The 20876-nt window shown below is 39.0% G+C and overlaps 1 long non-coding RNA gene across 1 annotated transcript; it reads right to left on the bottom strand.

The window, feature by feature from the left end:
- Positions 1-965: 965 nt before the first annotated feature.
- LOC132606786 (uncharacterized) lies at positions 966-8136 on the bottom strand. The gene is made up of 6 exons (XR_009570076.1): positions 7590-8136; positions 6945-6991; positions 6122-6194; positions 2855-5580; positions 1649-2256; positions 966-1462 (listed from the first exon to the last, which is right to left on the bottom strand). It is a non-coding gene; the product is annotated as an uncharacterized LOC132606786 (long non-coding RNA).
- Between the last annotated feature and the right edge of the window lie 12740 nt (positions 8137-20876).

Raw genomic sequence — 20876 nt, 5'->3', positions numbered from 1 at the left:
ACCTGCGGCACGCTTCGCGAGTCGCGAGCATGATCCGTGAGTCGCAGGTGGTGTCGCGGAGCTTGCCAGCTGACCGACCCTCACTGGCACACTTTGCGATGAAATGGCGTGGTCGCGGGTCGTGTCCGCGAGTCGCATGTCATCCGCGAGTCGCGCATGGTGTCGTGGATGGTGCCAGAAGGTGATATTTTTGCCCCGTAACAGTCTGTCGTAAACTGGCCATAACTTTTGATTCCGATATGCTGTGAAGGCTCACGACCTATGGTTAGAAAGCTCTTTCAATTGTCTACAACTGTCATCCTGTGGTGTTTTTCCCAAATTCCAACTTTATAATAGCGGTTTTGCCCCTCCAACCCAGATCATTACGAAGATGTTTCCTTAACTCGCCCTTTGGATGGCCTATGCTCATGTTTGGCTTATGGGTTCTTCTTGAAACTTACTTGGCACTTCATTACCAATATAAGGGACATTATAACTCTTCTCCAAAATGTCATTAAGCCATCGTTAATTCAATACTCTAAATTCTTTCCCGATACACAACATATACCTTGCTTTCCTTAACAACTTTCGTCTCCTACCTCCAATGTCTTTGAAATCTCATTTAGAATCATTAAATATTTTTTCCTACTTATCAAAACATCATATGCATCATGCCCTTCGTCAGTCAATTCACTATGCATGAACGAAATTTTTTTCGAGGTGTAACATTCTTCCCCCCTTAGGAACATTCGTCCTCGAATGTTAAATTATTCGGGATTCTACGAGAATTTTGCCAGAGTTTCCCCTGTAATGTGGCACTACCAACCTGTCACAACAACCCATAATATCACTGCCTCACAGGCCTGCAACATAATAGCAACATATCTATGGCCACACACGACCCATAAGCATGAAAAGTAGGCGTACATACTTTATATTGTTGGCGTTTCGTCTTGAATCTCTCCTAGGGGTTGAAATAAATGCGGGTACGTGGATTTCATACTCTCATCTTCATAAAATATGTTGACAATATAGTTTACATGATAAGGGAGCTTTCATTCATAACTAACTTTGTCACGACCCGACTAGGGCCGCGACGGGTACCCGGGACTAACCACCTAGCACCGCTCGTTTCCTCACTCGTCATAACCATTTTACATTTCTTTATCATTCATAATCTCATAATCATAAGACAACCATTTTTCATTTGACAACACAAATGATTTTATTATACATGTGCCCCTTAGGCTATCAAAATAACATATACAAATATAACATAATAATCTTGTGAGACCATCTAACCCACACTGCGCGTCTACGAGCCTCTATTGACATATTATACATATAGATGGAACAAGACTCCGTCGTGCGCGAAATACATAAAGGAGCCAAAAGAATAAACATAAGCACCTCCGAACAATGGAGTGCTCTCAATCAGCTGACAGCTACTAAGAATCTGGATCAAGCTCACCTCCCTGTCTACCTGTGGGCATGAACACAGCGTCCGAAGAAAACGGACGTCAGTACGAATACTGTACCGAGTATGAGAGGCATAAACAATAGCAATATATCAATGAAATATGAAGGCATCAATGAGATGAGGAGGCATCAAGAAAGAGCAATCTGTACTGGCTATCAAAAATAACTGAAATAATGCATGCTCACTTACTCATAATCATTATCATGTATGTATACACATATAAGCTGCCCGTCCATATAGGTACGGTGTGATAATGTATAAGCTGCCCGTCCAGGTAGGAGCGGTGTGATAATCATAGCCTGCGTCCAGCCTCCCGCGTCCGGGGTATAAGCTGCCCACTATAGTGGTGTGCACATCTACGTGCCTGCCCGGCCGACTATAGCGCGGCGCGGTGTGAGGAAATACATACGTATATATATAAAGCATGCATAAGAGCCCAATCAAAAGCCATAGCTATATCGGAGTGACGTAAGGTGGGTGGCTTCCGACGTCATTATGGAACATTCATTGACATCCTGTCTCACCTTGAAGGAATTAGCATATAAGGTGAGTGTAAGCAATAAATAGCATCATTAACATCATAGGATCATCACAACATGAGTATTGGGATTTCTATACTTTACTCATTACCTTGTGTGGCTAATTATGGACATAGACTCGTATTTTTCGGAACTTAAGGAAACTCATGGATAAAAAGAGAGTCAAGCTATAAGATTCATGCCATAGAAAGAAAGGACTAGCCTCACATACCTTGAACTCTATCTAATGTCCAACGTCTACTTCTCGAGCTCGCAGGTCTAAAATTAAGATAACATAGGCCACAGTTAGATTATCCACATCACTTACTAACCAATCCAAGTAGGAATGAAACTAAACAAAATTCGGGCAGCATTTCCCCTGTAAACTTAACAATCCTCGAAATTCCAACTTAGCCAAACATCAATAAAAATACCAACAACAACAATACCAACAATTTCATATCAAACTAGAATTAAATCCATTCTTAAATTACTCCCAAAACAGCCCATAAAACAAATACAACTTCGACTTTAACCATTTAATTCCTTCATTCTCATCATATAATCCACGTCAACAACAACCACAATACTAACTAAAATTAATTCACCATTTCTAATTAGAGCAGCCCTCTACACGGCTCAAACAACACCTCAACATCAACATACATAATTCCTTTATTTTTAACACATAATTCATAACAATAATAACAACAACCACAATCAAACCGATTTCTAATTTAAACAACTTCAATTCTGTCCATATCAACACCAACACTTAATCATGCAATTTTCTTACTTCTAATTCCACTTAATACAATTTAATCTTTCCACTACAACATCATTAAATCCAATTTCATGACAAAAGAAGAAGTCTTACCTCAAATATAATTAGGACAGATCTTCCAATAACTTGCACAATTTGCCCATTTCATCTTCTTCAACTTTAACTTCTGATCTTGCTGCTCCCTCAAACACTTAGAACACCTCGGAGATTATTTATTTATTTATTTATTTTATTTTTTTGCTATCAAAATCTTGAGCCTTATTGTGGACTGCCATGGCCGTGATCTTGGCAGCCATGGTTAATGCTAATTTTCTTAAGAAACAAAATGATTAGCTAAGAGAGAATGGTTTAATTTAGGGGTGCTGGTACGTTTCTTAAGAAGCAAAAATGGAAGCAATGTAAAAATGGGAATTCTCCAAGTAGAAAGTAATGTGCAGCAATTGTAAATGCAAAAAGGCATTCACTTCCTTGGCCTTAAACGTATCCCCATGCACTTTATGTGCTTTATGACTCACCAATAACACTTAATGCCACTTTTGTCTAATTCACATGACAAGGACACATGACACTCATTACTATTATTTAACGTAGCATTTGGTGAATTATGCAACTTCCTGTAATTGCATAAGAATGAAACACGTACTGCCCTTGGACCAAACATATGTCCTTGTCCAATATTACCTATAATGATTATCCCTTTGTGGGACCCGCATATAAATGTTGTCCTATAGCATCATCCAAATATTTTGACTAATCATTTTTGTTTCACGCTACCTTCGGCCACTTTTAATTTATCCACATAACTAGTCTCTTGCTCTCAGTTCACTTAAATAATAATCATTTTTTTAGCACACCTTATATACACATTTTATGCTCCTATGATATGTCACTAGTTCATGGCCTCTTTTGCCACACATAAAATATTATTTCCAATCATCGATGTCACTTTTTACCGTCTTAAATCATTTCGGGACTTCATCCTCTTATACACCGAGTTCTTAATTTGCATACTTGAATATGATCAAATCCTCCGTGCTCGTGTAAATTTTGATCATATTGGACGATTAAATTTTTCTAGTAAAAAAATACGGGATATTATAGCTTGGACCGTATTTCATCAAATAAATTTCGAACCTCGACAAAACTTATTTTCTTAGATTTGTTTAACTTCAAATATTTATAACACATCTGTATCATTACTACAACCACCCACAAACTTGGGAGGATAACCTCATTTTCGTTACTAATATCATTTAACTCGCACCCTTTCCAACACATGAAAATACGGGATGTAACATCCTTCCCCCCTTTAGAACATTCGTCCTCGAATGTTAAATTAGCCCTGCGCTCCCAATACTTCCTTAAATGTTCTTTTACTGGATTATGTTCTTCACATGCCTCTTTCGTTGGTCGACTCCCTTCAATTTATTATGATGCATTTCAGATCTCTAAGTAACCATTCTCGTAATATTTTGAAAATGCAATCTGCTACATACATATGTATGAATTTTTCCTATATAAAACTTATATAAAATGGTGAAGGGTCCAACGTTTACTTTCCAGTGGTGCCCATCCACTTAACCAACCCATTGATATTATTAGACTTTATTATCTCCATTGAATCAGCCACCAATTCTACCAAATAGTCTTAGTCATATATTGCTTGCTTGACATGCCCACACGTAGCATGTAAAATATCACACCTGTCCCCTTTATGCTAATTGTAACTGCTTCACTTTATCTCATGTAATTAATTACTTGTTCCCTTAGTTGACCTTGGGGCCCGTATAACTTTATACCACTTCAGAAAATTGTTTATCAAATGTCACCACTAATGAATTAATTGCTTAGTCACTAATACCTTAAAATGGTACCTCCTGGAAGTGTTACATTTACACTTATCCATTACTAACAAATTAATTCATTCCTCCACCACATTCCTCATTTAGTCAATTACACACATATTTTTTTTTAACTTAAATATTTAATCACTTTTATGGAGACACGTAGTCATGTTGATTATGGCACTTGTCACTTTATTCTTTAACTAATAGACTTGTTTCCCACTACAATTATTAAATAATTTCCTGTCCACAATCTCTTAAATTATAATCACTTAAGGCTGCCATCAGTTATATAAACACAAACACACCTTAACCTTCTGCCACCTAGCCATGAGTCACACGGACATATGCCCATTCAAAAAAAATTATCCAGCCATTTCAATTGATTTATTTACTTCTATCATGATCCCCAATTTACTCAATTACACAGATAATGATATATCAATTGAGGACCATTTAAATTATTCACCATCATAGCCGTGGGGTCCACCACTGAAATGGCATCCAAAGATAAAACTTTGTGGGCATTTGTACGAATGTCTTGAGTCACTATTAATTTATTTGCCATGCTTCCACGTATATAGAGTGTTGCCACATCAAAATTTATCCATAGTACAATACTTAAACTACTTTAATCCTCACCTAATAATATAACAAATAAATTCCTCTCCCTCCATTTTAGTTCAATGTCTTTAACCAATTAATCATGTACTTATTTTCTAGATCATGATTTACTTAAATATGAACCACTTTTAACACATTTATAAACTTGAGGAATAACCTCGCACGTCCAACTCAAACTGTACCCGTTATTCCTTTCTATTTATTTTCTCTTTCATCCGCCAACTTTATATTTTAATCATGTTTCAGTATTCTTACCTTATCCGACATGCATCTTTCGCACCGTTGCTTACATGTGTACTTTGTAGCTTCCAATATCATTAGTCATTTTCGTCTGACGCTGTCGTTCTTCAGCTGAAATCAAGGGTTAGTATAAGGAATTTCATTTCCTATGGCTGGGCTCTATCGCACGATCTTAAAAATGAAAGAAAGGTAACATCCTAAATGTCCTGTAGTTTCCTGTTTATAGATGTGGTGCACAACACACCGATAAACAAGACTCTACTAGACACGGCTCGTAGACACTTCCTAGGACTGAACTGCTCTGATACCACTTCTGTCACGACCCGACTAGGGCCGCGACGGGTACCCAGGACTAACCACCTAGCACCGCTCGTTTCCTCACTCGTCATAACCATTTTACATTTCTTTATCATTCATAATCTCATAATCATAAGACAACCATTTTTCATTTGACAACACAAATGATTTTATTATACATGTGCCCCTTAGGCTATCAAAATAACATATACAAATATAACATAATAATCTTGTGAGACCATCTAACCCACACTGCGCGTCTACGAGCCTCTACTGACATATTATACATATAGATGGAACAAGACTCCGTCGTGCGCGAAATACATAAAGGAGCCAAAAGAATAAACATAAGCACCTCCGAACAATTGAGTGCTCTCAATCAGCTGACAGCTACTAAGAATCTGGATCAAGCTCACCTCCCTGTCTACCTGTGGGCATGAACACAGCGTCCGAAGAAAACGGACGTCAGTACGAATATTGTACCGAGTATGAGAGGCATAAACAATAGCAATATATCAATGAAATATGAAGGCATCAATGAGATGAGGAGGCATCAAGAAAGAGCAATCTGTACTGGCTATCAAAAATAACTGAAATAATGCATGCTCACTTACTCATAATCATTATCATGTATGTATACACATATAAGCTGCCCGTCCATATAGGTACGGTGTGATAATGTATAAGCTGCCCGTCCAGGTAGGAGCGGTGTGATAATCATAGCCTGCGTCCAGGCCTCCCGCGTCCGGGGTATAAGCTGCCCACTATAGTGGTGTGCACATCTACGTGCCTGCCCGGCCGACTATAGCGCGGCGCGGTGTGAGGAAATACATACGTATATATATATAAAGCATGCATAAGAGCCCAATCAAAAGCCATAACTATATCGGAGTGACGTAAGGTGGGTGGCTTCCGACGTCATTATGGAACATTCATTGACATCCTGCCTCACCTTGAAGGAATTAGCATATAAGGTGAGTGTAAGCAATAAATAGCATCATTAACATCATAGGATCATCACAACATGAGTATTGGGATTTCTATACTTTACTCATTACCTTGTGTGGCTAATTATGGACATAGACTCGTATTTTTCGGAACTTAAGGAAACTCATGGATAAAAAGAGAGTCAAGCTATAAGATTCATGCCATAGAAAGAAAGGACTAGCCTCACATACCTTGAACTCTATCTAACGTCCAACGTCTACTTCTCGAGCTCGCATGTCTAAAATTAAGATAACATAGGCCACAGTTAGATTATCCACATCACTTACTAACCAATCCAAGTACGAATGAAACTTAACAAAATTCGGGCAGCATTTCCCCTGTAAACTTAACAATCCTCGAAATTCCAACTTAGCCAAACATCAATAAAAATACCAACAACAACAATACCAACAATTTCATATCAAACTAGAATTAAATCCATTCTTAAATTACTCCCAAAACAGCCCATAAAACAAATACAACTTCGACTTTAACCATTTAATTCCTTCATTCTCATCATATAATCCACGTCAACAACAACCACAATACTAACTAAAATTAATTCACCATTTCTAATTAGAGCAGCCCTCTACACGGCTCAAACAACACCTCAACATCAACATACATAATTCCTTTATTTTTAACACATAATTCATAACAATAATAACAACAACCACAATCAAACCGATTTCTAATTTAAACAACTTCAATTCTGTCCATATCAACACCAACACTTAATCATGCAATTTTCTTACTTCCAATTCCACTTAATACAATTTAATCTTTCCACTACAACATCATTAAATCCAATTTCATGACAAAAGAAGAAGTCTTACCTCAAATATAATTAGGACAGATCTTCCAATAACTTGCACAATTTGCCCATTTCATCTTCTTCAACTTTAACTTCTGATCTTGCTGCTCCTTCAAACACTTAGAACACCTCGGAGATTATTTATTTATTTATTTTATTTTTTTGCTATCAAAATCTTGAGCCTTATTGTGGACTGCCATGGCCGTGATCTTGGCAGCCATGGTTAATGCTAATTTTCTTAAGAAACAAAATGATTAGCTAAGAGAGAATGGTTTAATTTAGGGGTGCTGGTACGTTTCTTAAGAAACAAAAATGGAAGCAATGTAAAAATGGGAATTCTCCAAGTAGAAAGTAATGTGCAGCAATTGTAAATGCAAAAAGGCATTCACTTCCTTGGCCTTAAACGTATCCCCATGCACTTTATGTGCTTTATGACTCACCCATAACACTTAATGCCACTTTTGTCTAATTCACATGACAAGGACACATGACACTCATTACTATTATTTAACGTAGCATTTGGTGAATTATGCAACTTCCTGTAATTGCATAAGAATGAAACACGTACTGCCCTTGGACCAAACATATGTCCTTGTCCAATATTACCTATAATGATTATCTCTTTGTGGGACCCGCATATAAATGTTGTCCTCTTAGCATCATCCAAATATTTTGACTAATCATTTTTGTTTCACGCTACCTTCGGCCACTTTTAATTTATCCACATAACTAGTCTCTTGCTCTCAGTTCACTTAAATAGTAATCATTTTTTTAGCACACCTTATATACACATTTTATGCTCCTATGATATGTCACTAGTTCATGACCTCTTTTGCCACACATTAAATATTATTTCCAATCATCGATGTCACTTTTTACCGTCTTAAATCATTTCGGGACTTCATCCTCTTATACACCGAGTTCTTAATTTGCATACTTGAATATGATCAAATCCTCCGTGCTCGTGTAAATTTTGCTCATATTGGACGATTAAATTTTTCTAGTAAAAAAATACGGGATATTATAGCTTGGACCGTATTTCATCAAATAAATTTCGAACCTCGACAAAACTTATTTTCTTAGATTTGTTTAACTTCAAATATTTATAACACATCTGTATCATTACTACAACCACCCACAAACTTGGGAGGATAACCTCATTTTCGTTACTAATATCATTTAACTCGCACCCTTTCCAACACATGAAAATACGGGATGTAACATCCTTCCCCCGGTAGCGTATGTCTTTTTTTCTCATTTCACACATTATCAAAGGTGCAGATGTACCTGTGACGGCATCAGGGTATGACTCTGGATCCTGTCGCTCCGCTAGAGCATATATACGGGGCTGAGTGACATTTGAAGTAGATGCTCCCCCTCTGCCTCTACCTCGACCTGCTGGAATCGGGGGAGTCTGGCCTCCCGGGCGCACCGAAGAAGAACCGACCGCTGATCCTGTGGGCTGAGTCCCAACTTTACCACCCCTCGATGGGCAATCTCTCATCATGTGCCCAACCTGGCCACAGACATAGCAAGCATCTGATCCCTGGCGACACCGTCTTGAATGTAGTCTACCGCACTGACTGCACTGCGGTGCTGGGGGTCTCCTCTGGCTATAATCACCCCCGAACTGTGAACCTGAATCCCTCGAACTCTGGCCCTGTCCTGAACGAAAGGAACGATCAAATCCCCTATCTGAAAACCTGGGAGGCGCACTAGTTGCCGACTGGCCTGAGTGACTAGGGTAGTTTTTCCTTGATCCCCCTTTATATTCATTGTTTGTTCCCATCGATCTGGCCCTCTTGTTTTGCCTCTGATCAACATCTCGGTCACCCCTCTGCGAGGGTTGTTGGCCTTCTAGATTCTGAGCATGAGCTTGTATACGGGCAATGTCCATCCCTGCTTGCAACGAGGCTGTCAGACAGTCTTTGAATAGGTGTGGCCCCAAACCACTCACAAACCTATGTACACGATCCCCCATGTCGGCCACCATAGTCGGGGCATACCTGGCCAAAGAATTAAATTGTAGGCTATATTCCCGGGCACTCATGCTTTCTTGCCTTAAATTTAGGAATCTATCCGCTCTAGCTCGGCGGACCTCGGGCGGCAAGTAGTGATGAATGAAAGCATCTACAAACTCTCGCCAAACCGAAGGAGGCGCGTTCTCTCCTCTTGAAAATACCGAATTGTTATACCATAAAACCGCCGCGTCCCGGAGTCTATAAGAGGTCAACTCCACGGACTCGGTGTCAGAAGCATGAATGATTCTCAACGGCCTCAGTATTTCATCAATGAAGCCCTGTGGGTCTTCGTCCGGCTTTGACCCAAAGAATTCCGGAGGGTTCAAAGTCATGAAATCACGGGCTCTAGTACTGGCAGATCGATCACTCAGGCTCGTATTATGTCTTTGTTCTTGGGCGGCAACCAACTGTGTCAATAACTGAATGGCCTCGGTCATCTGTTGACCCGAAGCAGCCGGCGGAGGAATTGGAGCTGGAGCTCCTCCATGCTCTTCCACATTAGGCGAGGTAGAAGAAGAAGTGGGAGTGGCATGCGAGGAAGTAGCACCCTGAGCCTCGCTGTGTCCCAACTCAACTGGAGGTTCTCGGCTAGTGCCTTCACCGGAGGCATTTAATATCGCACGGATTTTCTTCTTTCTTGGCGGCATCGCTGAAATCATAACACAATATTAGGGAGGGTAAAATCTTATGCATGGCTCTATCGCACGATCTCATAGAAGAAAGATGGTCATTTTTTCCTAAATGCCCTGTAGCCTCCTGTTTATTGATGTGGCGCGCAACACACCATAAACAAGACTCTACTAGACACGGCTCGTAGACACTTCCTAGGACTGAACTGCTCTGATACCACTTTTGTCACGACCCAGCTAGGGGCCGCGACGGGTACCCGGGGCTAACCACCGAGCACCACTCGTTCTATGTCTCATCATACTCATTTCATGCTCTTTTATTACTTTTATACTCAAATCGTAGGAAAATCATATTCCATATAAAACATAAATACTTATATATATATACCTCTTGGCCATCAAAATAACATTTATACTATATAGCATCTCGTGAGACCATTGTAACACCCCGCATCTTGGAGCTGAGTTTAAGCTCTTATCATTAGAGTTCTAGTGGAAACACTGAAGGTTTGAACGTTTTGCGAAAATGGTTGATAGGCCTATTTTGGGCAGCGATAACTTCTTGATCGGTTTGGAATTTGGGAAAGTACCCTCAATGAGGTTATATTATGTAGAAATACCTTTCTAACGATATAAGGATCAAGCCAATCAGAGATCGGAGCAAGGAGATATGATCGTCTCAATATGGCTAATAGTAAGGCACTTGAAATCCTATAGAATCGGCTAAGTTTTCGATACGTCTTCCTTCCAGTTAACTTTCGTGAAAAATAGTTGGGAATTTGGGAAAACTTCCTTGATGAAAGTTGTAGCCCTTTGAAATATCTTTCCAACGGTATATTATGGGGGTCGAACGGACATCTGTACAAGAAGTTATGTCCATTTTACCGAGCCTGTGCAGAACCAACACCCGTCGCTTCTCGAGGCGCGTGATGGCGCGTGAGATAGTGCGCGATGGTCCCGCTTCGCGGACCGATCGCGCAACTCTGAGATTTTAGCTGCAGAATGTTGCGCGATGCACCCGCATCGCGGAACCATCGCGAAACAGGTCAATTTCGGGTCAAAAGTCGGGTTTACGCGTTTTCTTGTTATATTTGGGGTTGGGGTTTATTTCCCCAACACCCCATTCACGAACATTCTCTCTAAACTCAGAGACAACAAATCCCAAACCTCAAGATCTTCCAAGGTAAGTTTTTATCATGATTCTAAGTTGAATTTAAGTCCCTAATCCCTTTCTAACTTGAGTAAAACTCTTCTAATCCATAGAGTTAGGATTGGAACATTTTTGTTGGATGTGGAAACCCTAGAACCCGAATTCAAGAGGATTGGACTTCAAAAAGGTAATGTTTTTATCCCTAATCATTTATAGTTGTGAATTGATGAATTCTTGGGAGAATAATATTTGGGTTGGATTGTCACACCCCGATCCTACTAGGGTGTAATGGGCACCCGACCCCATATTCGGAGTCGAGCGAACCCGCTGACTCTTATTACACATATAAACTTGTGAATCAATTAAGAAACAAATACACAGCAAGCTCTCCAATTTTTTTTTTATAAGCAAAGTCTATCATCATGTGGGACCCGTGACATGAAACATAATAACATATCGACTGGCGAAGCCGTCTACAAAGCTGACACTCTATACCCACGACTCTGTCTGCAAAGTCTCTAACCTCGAACATAGTGTCATAGTACATATACTCTGACTTGGCAGCACTCCAGGACAAATGGAGCCTACCAACGCCGCTGGAACATCTTCTATGCTAACTTCGCATCCTATGGGTATACCTGCGCGGCATGAACGCAGCCCCCGAAGAAGAGGGGTCAGTACGAGTAATGTACTGAGTATGTAAGGCATAAATAGTAACATAGTAAGAAATATGCGTATGAATAATAACTGCATGGAAACGTAGAACATATCATAGGATAAAAGAGTGACCTGTACATATGAGTGCCGCTGAGGGCGAGTACCATGCATGCTTGTCTTTCCTTTTGTAAAAATATTTCTTTTTCATAGACATAGAAAATAGAACTTATATCATATCATGTCTTATCATATCGTATCGTATCGTATCATATCATATCGTGTCATGTCATAGCATATCATGACATATCATGTCGTGTCATATCATAGCATATCATGTCATATCATAGCACCGAACAATGTCGGCTCGCCCACATAGCGCCGAAATACGTCGGCTCGCCCATATATCCCGCGTCCGGGATGATAAGCCAGCTGACCAGGTGGCAATGAAACATGTTTCCCTTCCCATTCCCCCATGTATCCCTTCCCCCCATCCCAGGTTCATATACATATCTTATATTTATATATATATATATCTCATATACATGTGTCATATAAACATGCAGGAGAGCCCTAAGGAAATCATATATCCATCGGAGTGACGTAAGGTCGATGACCTCCGATTGACATTATGGAATAATCGTGATCGCTTTGTTTCACCTTGAAGGGATGAGTATTTTAAGGTGAGACTATCAACGGAAAATAGTATTAAAAGTAAACATAGAACGAAATCATGGGCATCATAGACGTTAATTCATAGGCCTTGAAATCCTTAGAAAATAGTGTCATAGCTAAGAAATAGAAATAAGGTTCAAGAACTAGTTTATCGCCCTCATGTTCACATTGAATCCTTAGTTTAAAAATCTTAGTCGTGGAATCATTCTGGTCGTATTTGTCATAGGCATATTCTCTTTTCTAACATCGTCGTTATCATTATCGTCATAGAAATATTCTCGTTAGAGTAATTATAGTACTTGTCATTTGGTAACGGAATCAGGATCAAAGGTTTCCTTTGGATTCAACCTCAAGTAAGTCAAATAGAACTATAAGGAAAAATCCGGGAGCAACGGGCCCACCTTGGGCCGAATGAGGTAGCGTATACGATTTGCATATGTTACATATCATGGCGTTACTTGTGAGGGTTTTAGGGTAGTCGGGTCCTATTTGTGCAAGTTCTAGATGTTTAGGCAATTTTTCAACATTTCATACAATATTTAATTCAATTCTACTGAATGAAAAAGGGGAAACTTTGGGTGCGGATTCCGGAGAATAGAATTGTCCCCGAGGCTTGTATCCAACTTATTACGTCTAAGACATGCCATAGAAGGAAGGGTGAAGCCTTACATACCTTTTCCGCTCCATACACGTCTCCAAAATCAAGTTTCAAGTTCGCCAAATCTACAATTTGGTCACAATTACCAAATGTTAATTGTAAGGCTTTAAGATTTCAATCTTAACCAATACTTGTTTACAAAAATTTGGGCAGCATCTCCCCTATAAATACACCATCCCCAAAATTCAACTTAGCCAATTTTTTTATCAACAACAATCCGGGAATTCAACCCGGCCAAACTATCAACACAATGACAACAACCATGACTACAAAACACAATATAACACAACTAGTCTTGTTTCCAACATAATGCAATAGCTTTCATTCCAACTTCACATTTCCAAACCAATCTCAATGTTTTTACATCCATTACTAATCAAGATCATTACAATATAATTCGGAAGCATTTCATATCATTTCTACAAAATATTCACAAGATATACAAACTTTCCACCAAAACCATAATCCATCCAAAACTTCTAATCTTCAATCTACATATTCATAACATATTTCCATCTTCCAATTTCATCAACCATAATCATAATTTGCACCTTAACAATTTCATTTTCATAATTACATAAATCTACCGTAAAATCACAAAACTTCTCATAACCACTCAACAACCAATCTTTCATGCCAATATGGACTATTATCCTTCCAAATTCACCAACTAACATAATAATTCACATTTAAAACTCCACTTCCATAATTACATAAAAACTTCAATAAAATCACATAATTTCCTATAACTATTTCCAATAATTTTCCATGCCAACTTGAACCATTTTCTTCCATTTCCAATATAAGGTCCACCACAACTACAACTAGAATACAACATAAAATTCAACTCATCTTATTCATACAACCTTACATACACATGTACACATGCAAACCCACTTTGTAAACTTCCATATTTCCATAAATTCTACTCATTTCTACATACTACAACATAAACCAACCTTCATAACATAATAAAAAGGAATTAATTCTTACCTTTTTCTACAATCTTCTTCACTTGACCAAGTTGTCAACTTGAAGAAACAAGTGCTCTTTCTTCCAAAATAATTACACCAAGTTGTAAAGGACCCTTGAATTAGTAGGAATACCACAAGAAAATAATTTTTGGGAGAAGATTTCAAAGGGACAAAAATTGGAGAGCATGGCCGTATGCCATGTCTCCTTTGCTCTTCATTTTTTTGTTTTTCTCCTCTTCTAATGTTCTTGAAACTTCTATATGTTTCAAGACAACTAAATGACCCCTTTTATTTAATTATCACATGGAAATTAATTAGAATCCATGGGCTTGGGCCATTGTATGGCCTGCCACCCCTCTTTTGGGCCTAATTTTTCTCTTCATTTTTTTTTGGGCCAACCCGGTTGGTCCCGAGTTGAGCCTAGCCCACTGACCTTTCGACCTTAAAACGTCCATATCTCCTTGTACCGACGTCACCTGGGAACCCACGACCTATGGTTGGAAAGCTAATTCAATTATCTACAACTTCTATTTCTTGGTATTTTTCCAAATTCCAAACTTATAATACCGTTTTTGCCCCTAGAAGTCATATCACCCGAAAACATTTTCTTAAACATATTCGTTTGGAGGGCTTCCACTTTGATTTGGCCCAAGGGTCTTTCTTGAGTTGTGTTTAACTTCACATATGTGATTCATATGACTTGTCACATGTTCCAAAAAAAATCTTGACGTGTGGGCCCCACCCCATCTTACAAATAATCCGACGTTCAAAATACGGGATGTAATATGGATGAAGAGAGTTATATGAACTATGCTAGAGTTGTTGGAATGTTGATTTGGGATTGTTGTATTCATATGGGTGATGAAGAATGATGTTAATTACATCTAATTGAGATTGTAGCATTAGCTAGAAGTAAAAGAATGGGGATTGGGTGAAGAAAACACCATTAATGAGGGTTATAGAGCTTCATGCCCACTAAGTGTTTGATAAAATGCTTAGATGAACAAAACATGGATATTGTTGCTAATATAAAATCCCTATGACTTGTATTGCTATATATTGAAGTTGAAGGGGTTGAAGGACATTGTGATACGCTCAAAAGCGGAAAGTTAAGGTATGTAGAACTTCCATCCACATGTGGGAATCTCTACGTTCTTCCCCATGATCCGTTTCGTAAAATCTAAGAAGTTCAAATCCTAGGGCATTAAACCCAACATATTGGTAGCCCGTAATTATGTATGTATGTACATGAATCCCGTATATATGTTCGTTATTGTATTCCTAACCTTCCATTACGGACATTAGGAATCCTAGCTTAATCCATGAATCATGAATTCTTCCTCATGTGTTCACATTATGTTCATATGAAACTGCATGAGTTATTTTGCAAGTTATAAACATGTTTTCAAGTCAACCACAAATATATGATTATGAACTATTGTATTACTCATAAATCAAGAACATGTTCACAAGCTATTCCATGAAACTATGTTTACAAGGTATTTCATGAAATTATGTTCACAAGTTATTCCATGAAACTATGGTTACAAGTTATTTCATGAAACTATGTTCACAAGTTATTTCATGAAACTATGTTTACAAGTTATTTCGTGAAATCATGATTTCAAGGCAAGTACAAGTTAATTCACGAAAATCATGGGCTTCTTAGCCAACTATATTATGTTAATGTTTTTGGGAGTTGCACAAATTACCGAGAAGGCTCAGATAGCCTGAAACTACGTAGCCACCGTAGATAAGGATCGCTCCGCCCAGATAAGACGATACCTTAATTTTACACTGATTGGATCCATCAGGTACCTTACTACCTTATACTCGGGCAATGTGTGAGGGCTCTGCTGGTCCGGCGAGGTGCCAGACTCCACGTACCCACGTGGTGATTTCCTACCTTATACTCTGGCAAGGTATGAGGGCTCTGCTGGTCAGGCGAGGTACCAGACTCCACGTACCCACGTGGTGATATGATATGATATGTCGGTTTATGAAATGCTCTCCCTACTTATCATGTTTCACTCATGTTATATATATATATATATATATATATATATATGTACTCATGCTCATGCTCATGTTCATGTCCAAGTTTTCAGTTTCAGTACTTATCATGTTATTCCATGTCCCATGTTGTTTCTTCCGGTTGCTTTACATACCCGTACATTCAATGTGCTGACGTCCCCTTTTTATTGCTCGGGGGCCTGCATTTCACGATGCAGGTACTGATATACAGGACGACACATCTGCTCAGTAGGACAGCATTCGTATCAGCTTATTGGTAAGCCCCATCTCATTCGGGGTTTAGTCAAATTTTGTTTTATGATTAATTATGCATCTAAAGGTATGCTGGGGGCCTTGTCCCAGTAAGTATGTTTTCCAGTCAGACTCATGATAGAGGTTTCATAGAATAGACAAGTCAGTTATGTCATGTCAGATATTTGGAGTCGTATAGCCATTTTGGCTCACTCATGTTTAAACAAGTATTTTATTAAGTATTATGACTTACCATGTTTTATAAAGGCTCATCATGCATTCACGTTATATTCCGCTTATGTTATGTATCATGATGATTCAACAAGCCATGTGGTTCGCTCGGTCACATACAGTCAGGCACCGAGTGCCGTGTTACGTCCAGGCCATGGTTCGGGGCGTGACAAAGCTTGGTATCAGAGCCTAGGTTCAAGTGTCTTAGGGAGTCTATGAAACCGTGTCCAGTGGGGTCACTTTTATATGTGTGTGCGCGCCACACATATAAACAGTTGACCACCAAGACATTCAGGATTGTCTCATTTCTTTCTACTCTAGATCGTGCCATGAAGCTTAGAGCAATAAGAAACTTCTCTTCCTCTCGAATTACATACGTTTCGAATGCGCAGGAGATGAACAGAAAATTCAAGGTCCAAGTAAGGATGTTTACCCATAGGGGGTACAATTGTGCAGTACTTACTGGTAACGAATGAGACTTCAAGTGCTATTGAAAGTGGAATACAATGTAAGTTGCCCGAGAAGGGGTGTAGTGGAATGAATTGTTATATCCCGTATTTTTGAACGTCAGATTATTTGCTGAGGTGGGACCCACACATCGAGATTTTTTTTGGGACATCTAAAAAAATTCATATGAATCACATATGAGAAGTTAAACACGACTCAAGAAGGCCAAATCAAAGTGCAAGTCCTCCAAACGAATATTTTTAAGAAAACGTTTTCGGGTGATCTGACTTCAAGGGGAAAAAACGGTATTATAAGTTTGGAATTTGGAAGAGTACCAAGATATAGAAGTTGTAGATAATTGAATTAGCTTTCCAACCATAGGTCGTGGGTCCTCAGGTGACGTCGGTACAAGGAGATATGGACGTTTTAAGGTCGAAAGGTCAGTGGGCTAGGCCCAACTCGGGACCAACCGGGTTGGCCCAAAAAAATCAAAAAATAATAATAAGGCCCAAATTTGTGAGGGATGGCCGGCCAACATGGCCCAAGCCCATGATTTTATTAATTATTCATGTGATAATTAATATAAAGGATCAATTAATGAGTCATATCTCATTAGAAACTTCAAGAACACTTGAGAAAAAGGAAAGAAGGAGAAATCTCCAAGGCCATTTCGGCCAAGTGCAAAAATTGACAAGAAAATTGACAAAAAATTCTTCAAAAATTATTTTCTACCAATTAAAGGATTCCTAGCAAGGTGGAGTGGTCTTTGGAGCAAGAAAAATTCATATTCTAGCAAGTTGCAAGACTTAGCTAAGTGAAAGATCAAGGAAGAAGGTAAGAACTTATTCTTTACATGTTATGGATATTTTTGCATGTTGTAGTGTGCAAAAGTGAGTGAAATTCATGAATAGCAAGAATATAGTTGTGTGGCGGTGAGTTGTATATCACATGTATAGCCGTGTATATTTGGTGAATCATGAATGCATGGTGAGCAAGTTTTATTTAGTATGTTGGTTGTTGTGTTGTGGATTTTATATTGCAAACAAAAGCCTAATGAGCTTAGTGAAGTATTAGTAGTTGGAGGCTTGTCTTGGAAGATTATGTAAATTGAATATTATGTTCTTACATGTATGGAAGATAATGATATTAGTATGGTGTTGTTGGAATATATATTATAAGGTTGTTATTGTTTTCATTGGAGTTGGAAGGTTTTGAAAGAAGTAGTAAGTTGATTAAGTTGTTATAATGTATCTTGGATTGAATATGGAAATTGTTAGTGTGGTTGAGTTATGTTAATAGTTTGGCCGGGTTTGAATTCCCGGGTTGTTGTTGATTGAAAACTTGCTAGGTAAATGTTGAGGATGGTGTATTTACAGAGGAAATGCTGCCGAAATTTCGGTAGCCAAGTGTTTCCTTAAGATTCTAACTCTAAGTACCCTAATGAAAGTTTGGGTAAATGTGACCAAATCGCAGATTTTGGCGGATTTGCAGCTTGAATTCGGAATAGCAAAAGAAGCGGAAAGAGGTATGTAAGGCTTCACCCTTCTTTCTATGGCATGTCTTAGTTGAAATAAGTTGGGTACGAGCCTCGGGGACAACTCGGTTCCCCGGAATCCGCACCTAAAGTTTTCCACTTTTTGTTCAATAGAATTGAACTAGAAAGTGTGCCAATTGTTGGAAAAACCTCCTACACCCTTAGAACTTGTATAAATGGGACCCGATTACCCTAAGACCCTCACAAGTAACGCTATGACACGTAACATACGTAAATCGTATACGCTACCTCATCCGGCCCGAGGTGGGCCCGCTACTCTCGGATTTTTCCTTACAGTCTTGCTTGACTTACTTGAAGTGAATCCAAAGGGAACCTTTGATCCCGATTTCGTTACCAAATGATAAATACTATGACTCCTCTAACGAGGGCACTTCCATGACGATAATGATAACAATGATGTTAGATAAGAGAATATGCCTATGATACGTACTACCGGAACGACTCTATGACTAAGATGACTAAGCTAAGTATCTTATGTAAACATGAAAATGATAAACTAATTTTTGAATATTATTTATATTTCCTAGCTATGACTTTATTTTCTAAAAGATTTCAAAGTCTATGAACTGTCATCTATGATGCCCCGATTTCATTCTACGTTTACTTTAATATTATTCCCCGTTGATAGTCTCACCTTAAAATACTCGTTCCTTCAAGGTGAGACAAAGCGATCACGAGTCTTCTATAATATAATTGGAGGTCACCGACCTTACGTCACTCCGATGACTACATGATTCTTCTTTGGGCTTTCCTGCGTGCCTATGAGACATATGTATATAGGATACGTAAATGCATATAAGACATGTAAATGTATGTAAGATATGTGTATATATTTTTAAAATATGCACATGACGAAAGAGCTAGAGCGCTATAGACGCTGATACATGCACATGACACACGTATATGTATATCATAAAAGAGCTAGAGCGCTATAGACGCTGATACATGCACATGACACACGTATATGTATATGATAAAAGAGCTAGAGCGCTATAGACGTTGATATATGTACATGATATATGCATATGTATACGGGGGAAATGGAGGTAAGGAAAGAGCGTTATGAACGCATATCCACCTGATCAGTTGGCATTACATGATATGATATCGTCCCGGACGCGGGATGCCCGGACGCGGGATATGTATATTTATGGTTAAATGGATCGGCTGCTGACGCCTCGGCAATATGAGATGTCCTATTTTATATGTATATGTATATGAACAAGGAAAGATTCTTAAAGGAAAGCTAAGTACGCATAGCACCTGCCAAGGGTATATATATATACAGGTTATGTTTTTACCTCAGGACATGTGCTATTATCCTCTTATGTCGTTATTTTCGTTTTATACTTTCCGTATGCTACTATTCATGCCTTACATACTCGGTACACTATTCGTACTGACGTCCCTTCTTGTGGACACTGCGTTTCATGCCGCGCAGGTCAGCAGACAGGCGGATTTGATCCTTAGAAACCTTACCAGCAGTGTTGACAGCGCTCCAGTTGTTCCGGAGCCCCACTTTCGTGGTACTATTTTGTGTATGTATTTTCGGGCACGAAAGTACTCGACCCTTTCTATGTATAAGTGTACTATGTCTAGAGGCTCGTAGACAGATATGTACAGTCAGTCAGGTACATTTAGATATATGGTGTTCTAGCATGTTAATGTTGTTGTAGAAAGTGATAATGAAGTTGACTAGTCTATGCTCATAATGATGCTGCTAATGTTCAAAAACAAAAAATATGGCACAGTTCATACGGCCTGCTAAGAGGAAAAAGTAAAAGGATAAGCAAGGGGTGCTCGGTACAAGTATCGGGTACTCGTCACGGCCCCTAGTCGGGTCGTGACAGAAGTGGTATCAGAGCAGTTCGGTCCTAGGAGTTTGTCTACGAGCCGTGTCCAGTAGAGTCTTGTTTATGGGTGTGTTGCGCGCCACACTTATAAACAGGAGGCTACAGGGCATTTAGGAAATATGACCTTCCTTGTATTCTAAGATCGTGCGATAGAGCTATGCTACCAGGCTTCCACATTCCTTTCCTAATCCTATGCT

The sequence above is a fragment of the Lycium barbarum genome, chromosome 8, assembly GCF_019175385.1.
Source record: "Lycium barbarum isolate Lr01 chromosome 8, ASM1917538v2, whole genome shotgun sequence".
Taxonomy (NCBI): domain Eukaryota; kingdom Viridiplantae; phylum Streptophyta; class Magnoliopsida; order Solanales; family Solanaceae; genus Lycium; species Lycium barbarum.
The sequence above is the reverse complement of the archived record's forward strand: the minus strand, read 5'-3'. Positions and strand labels throughout refer to the sequence as shown.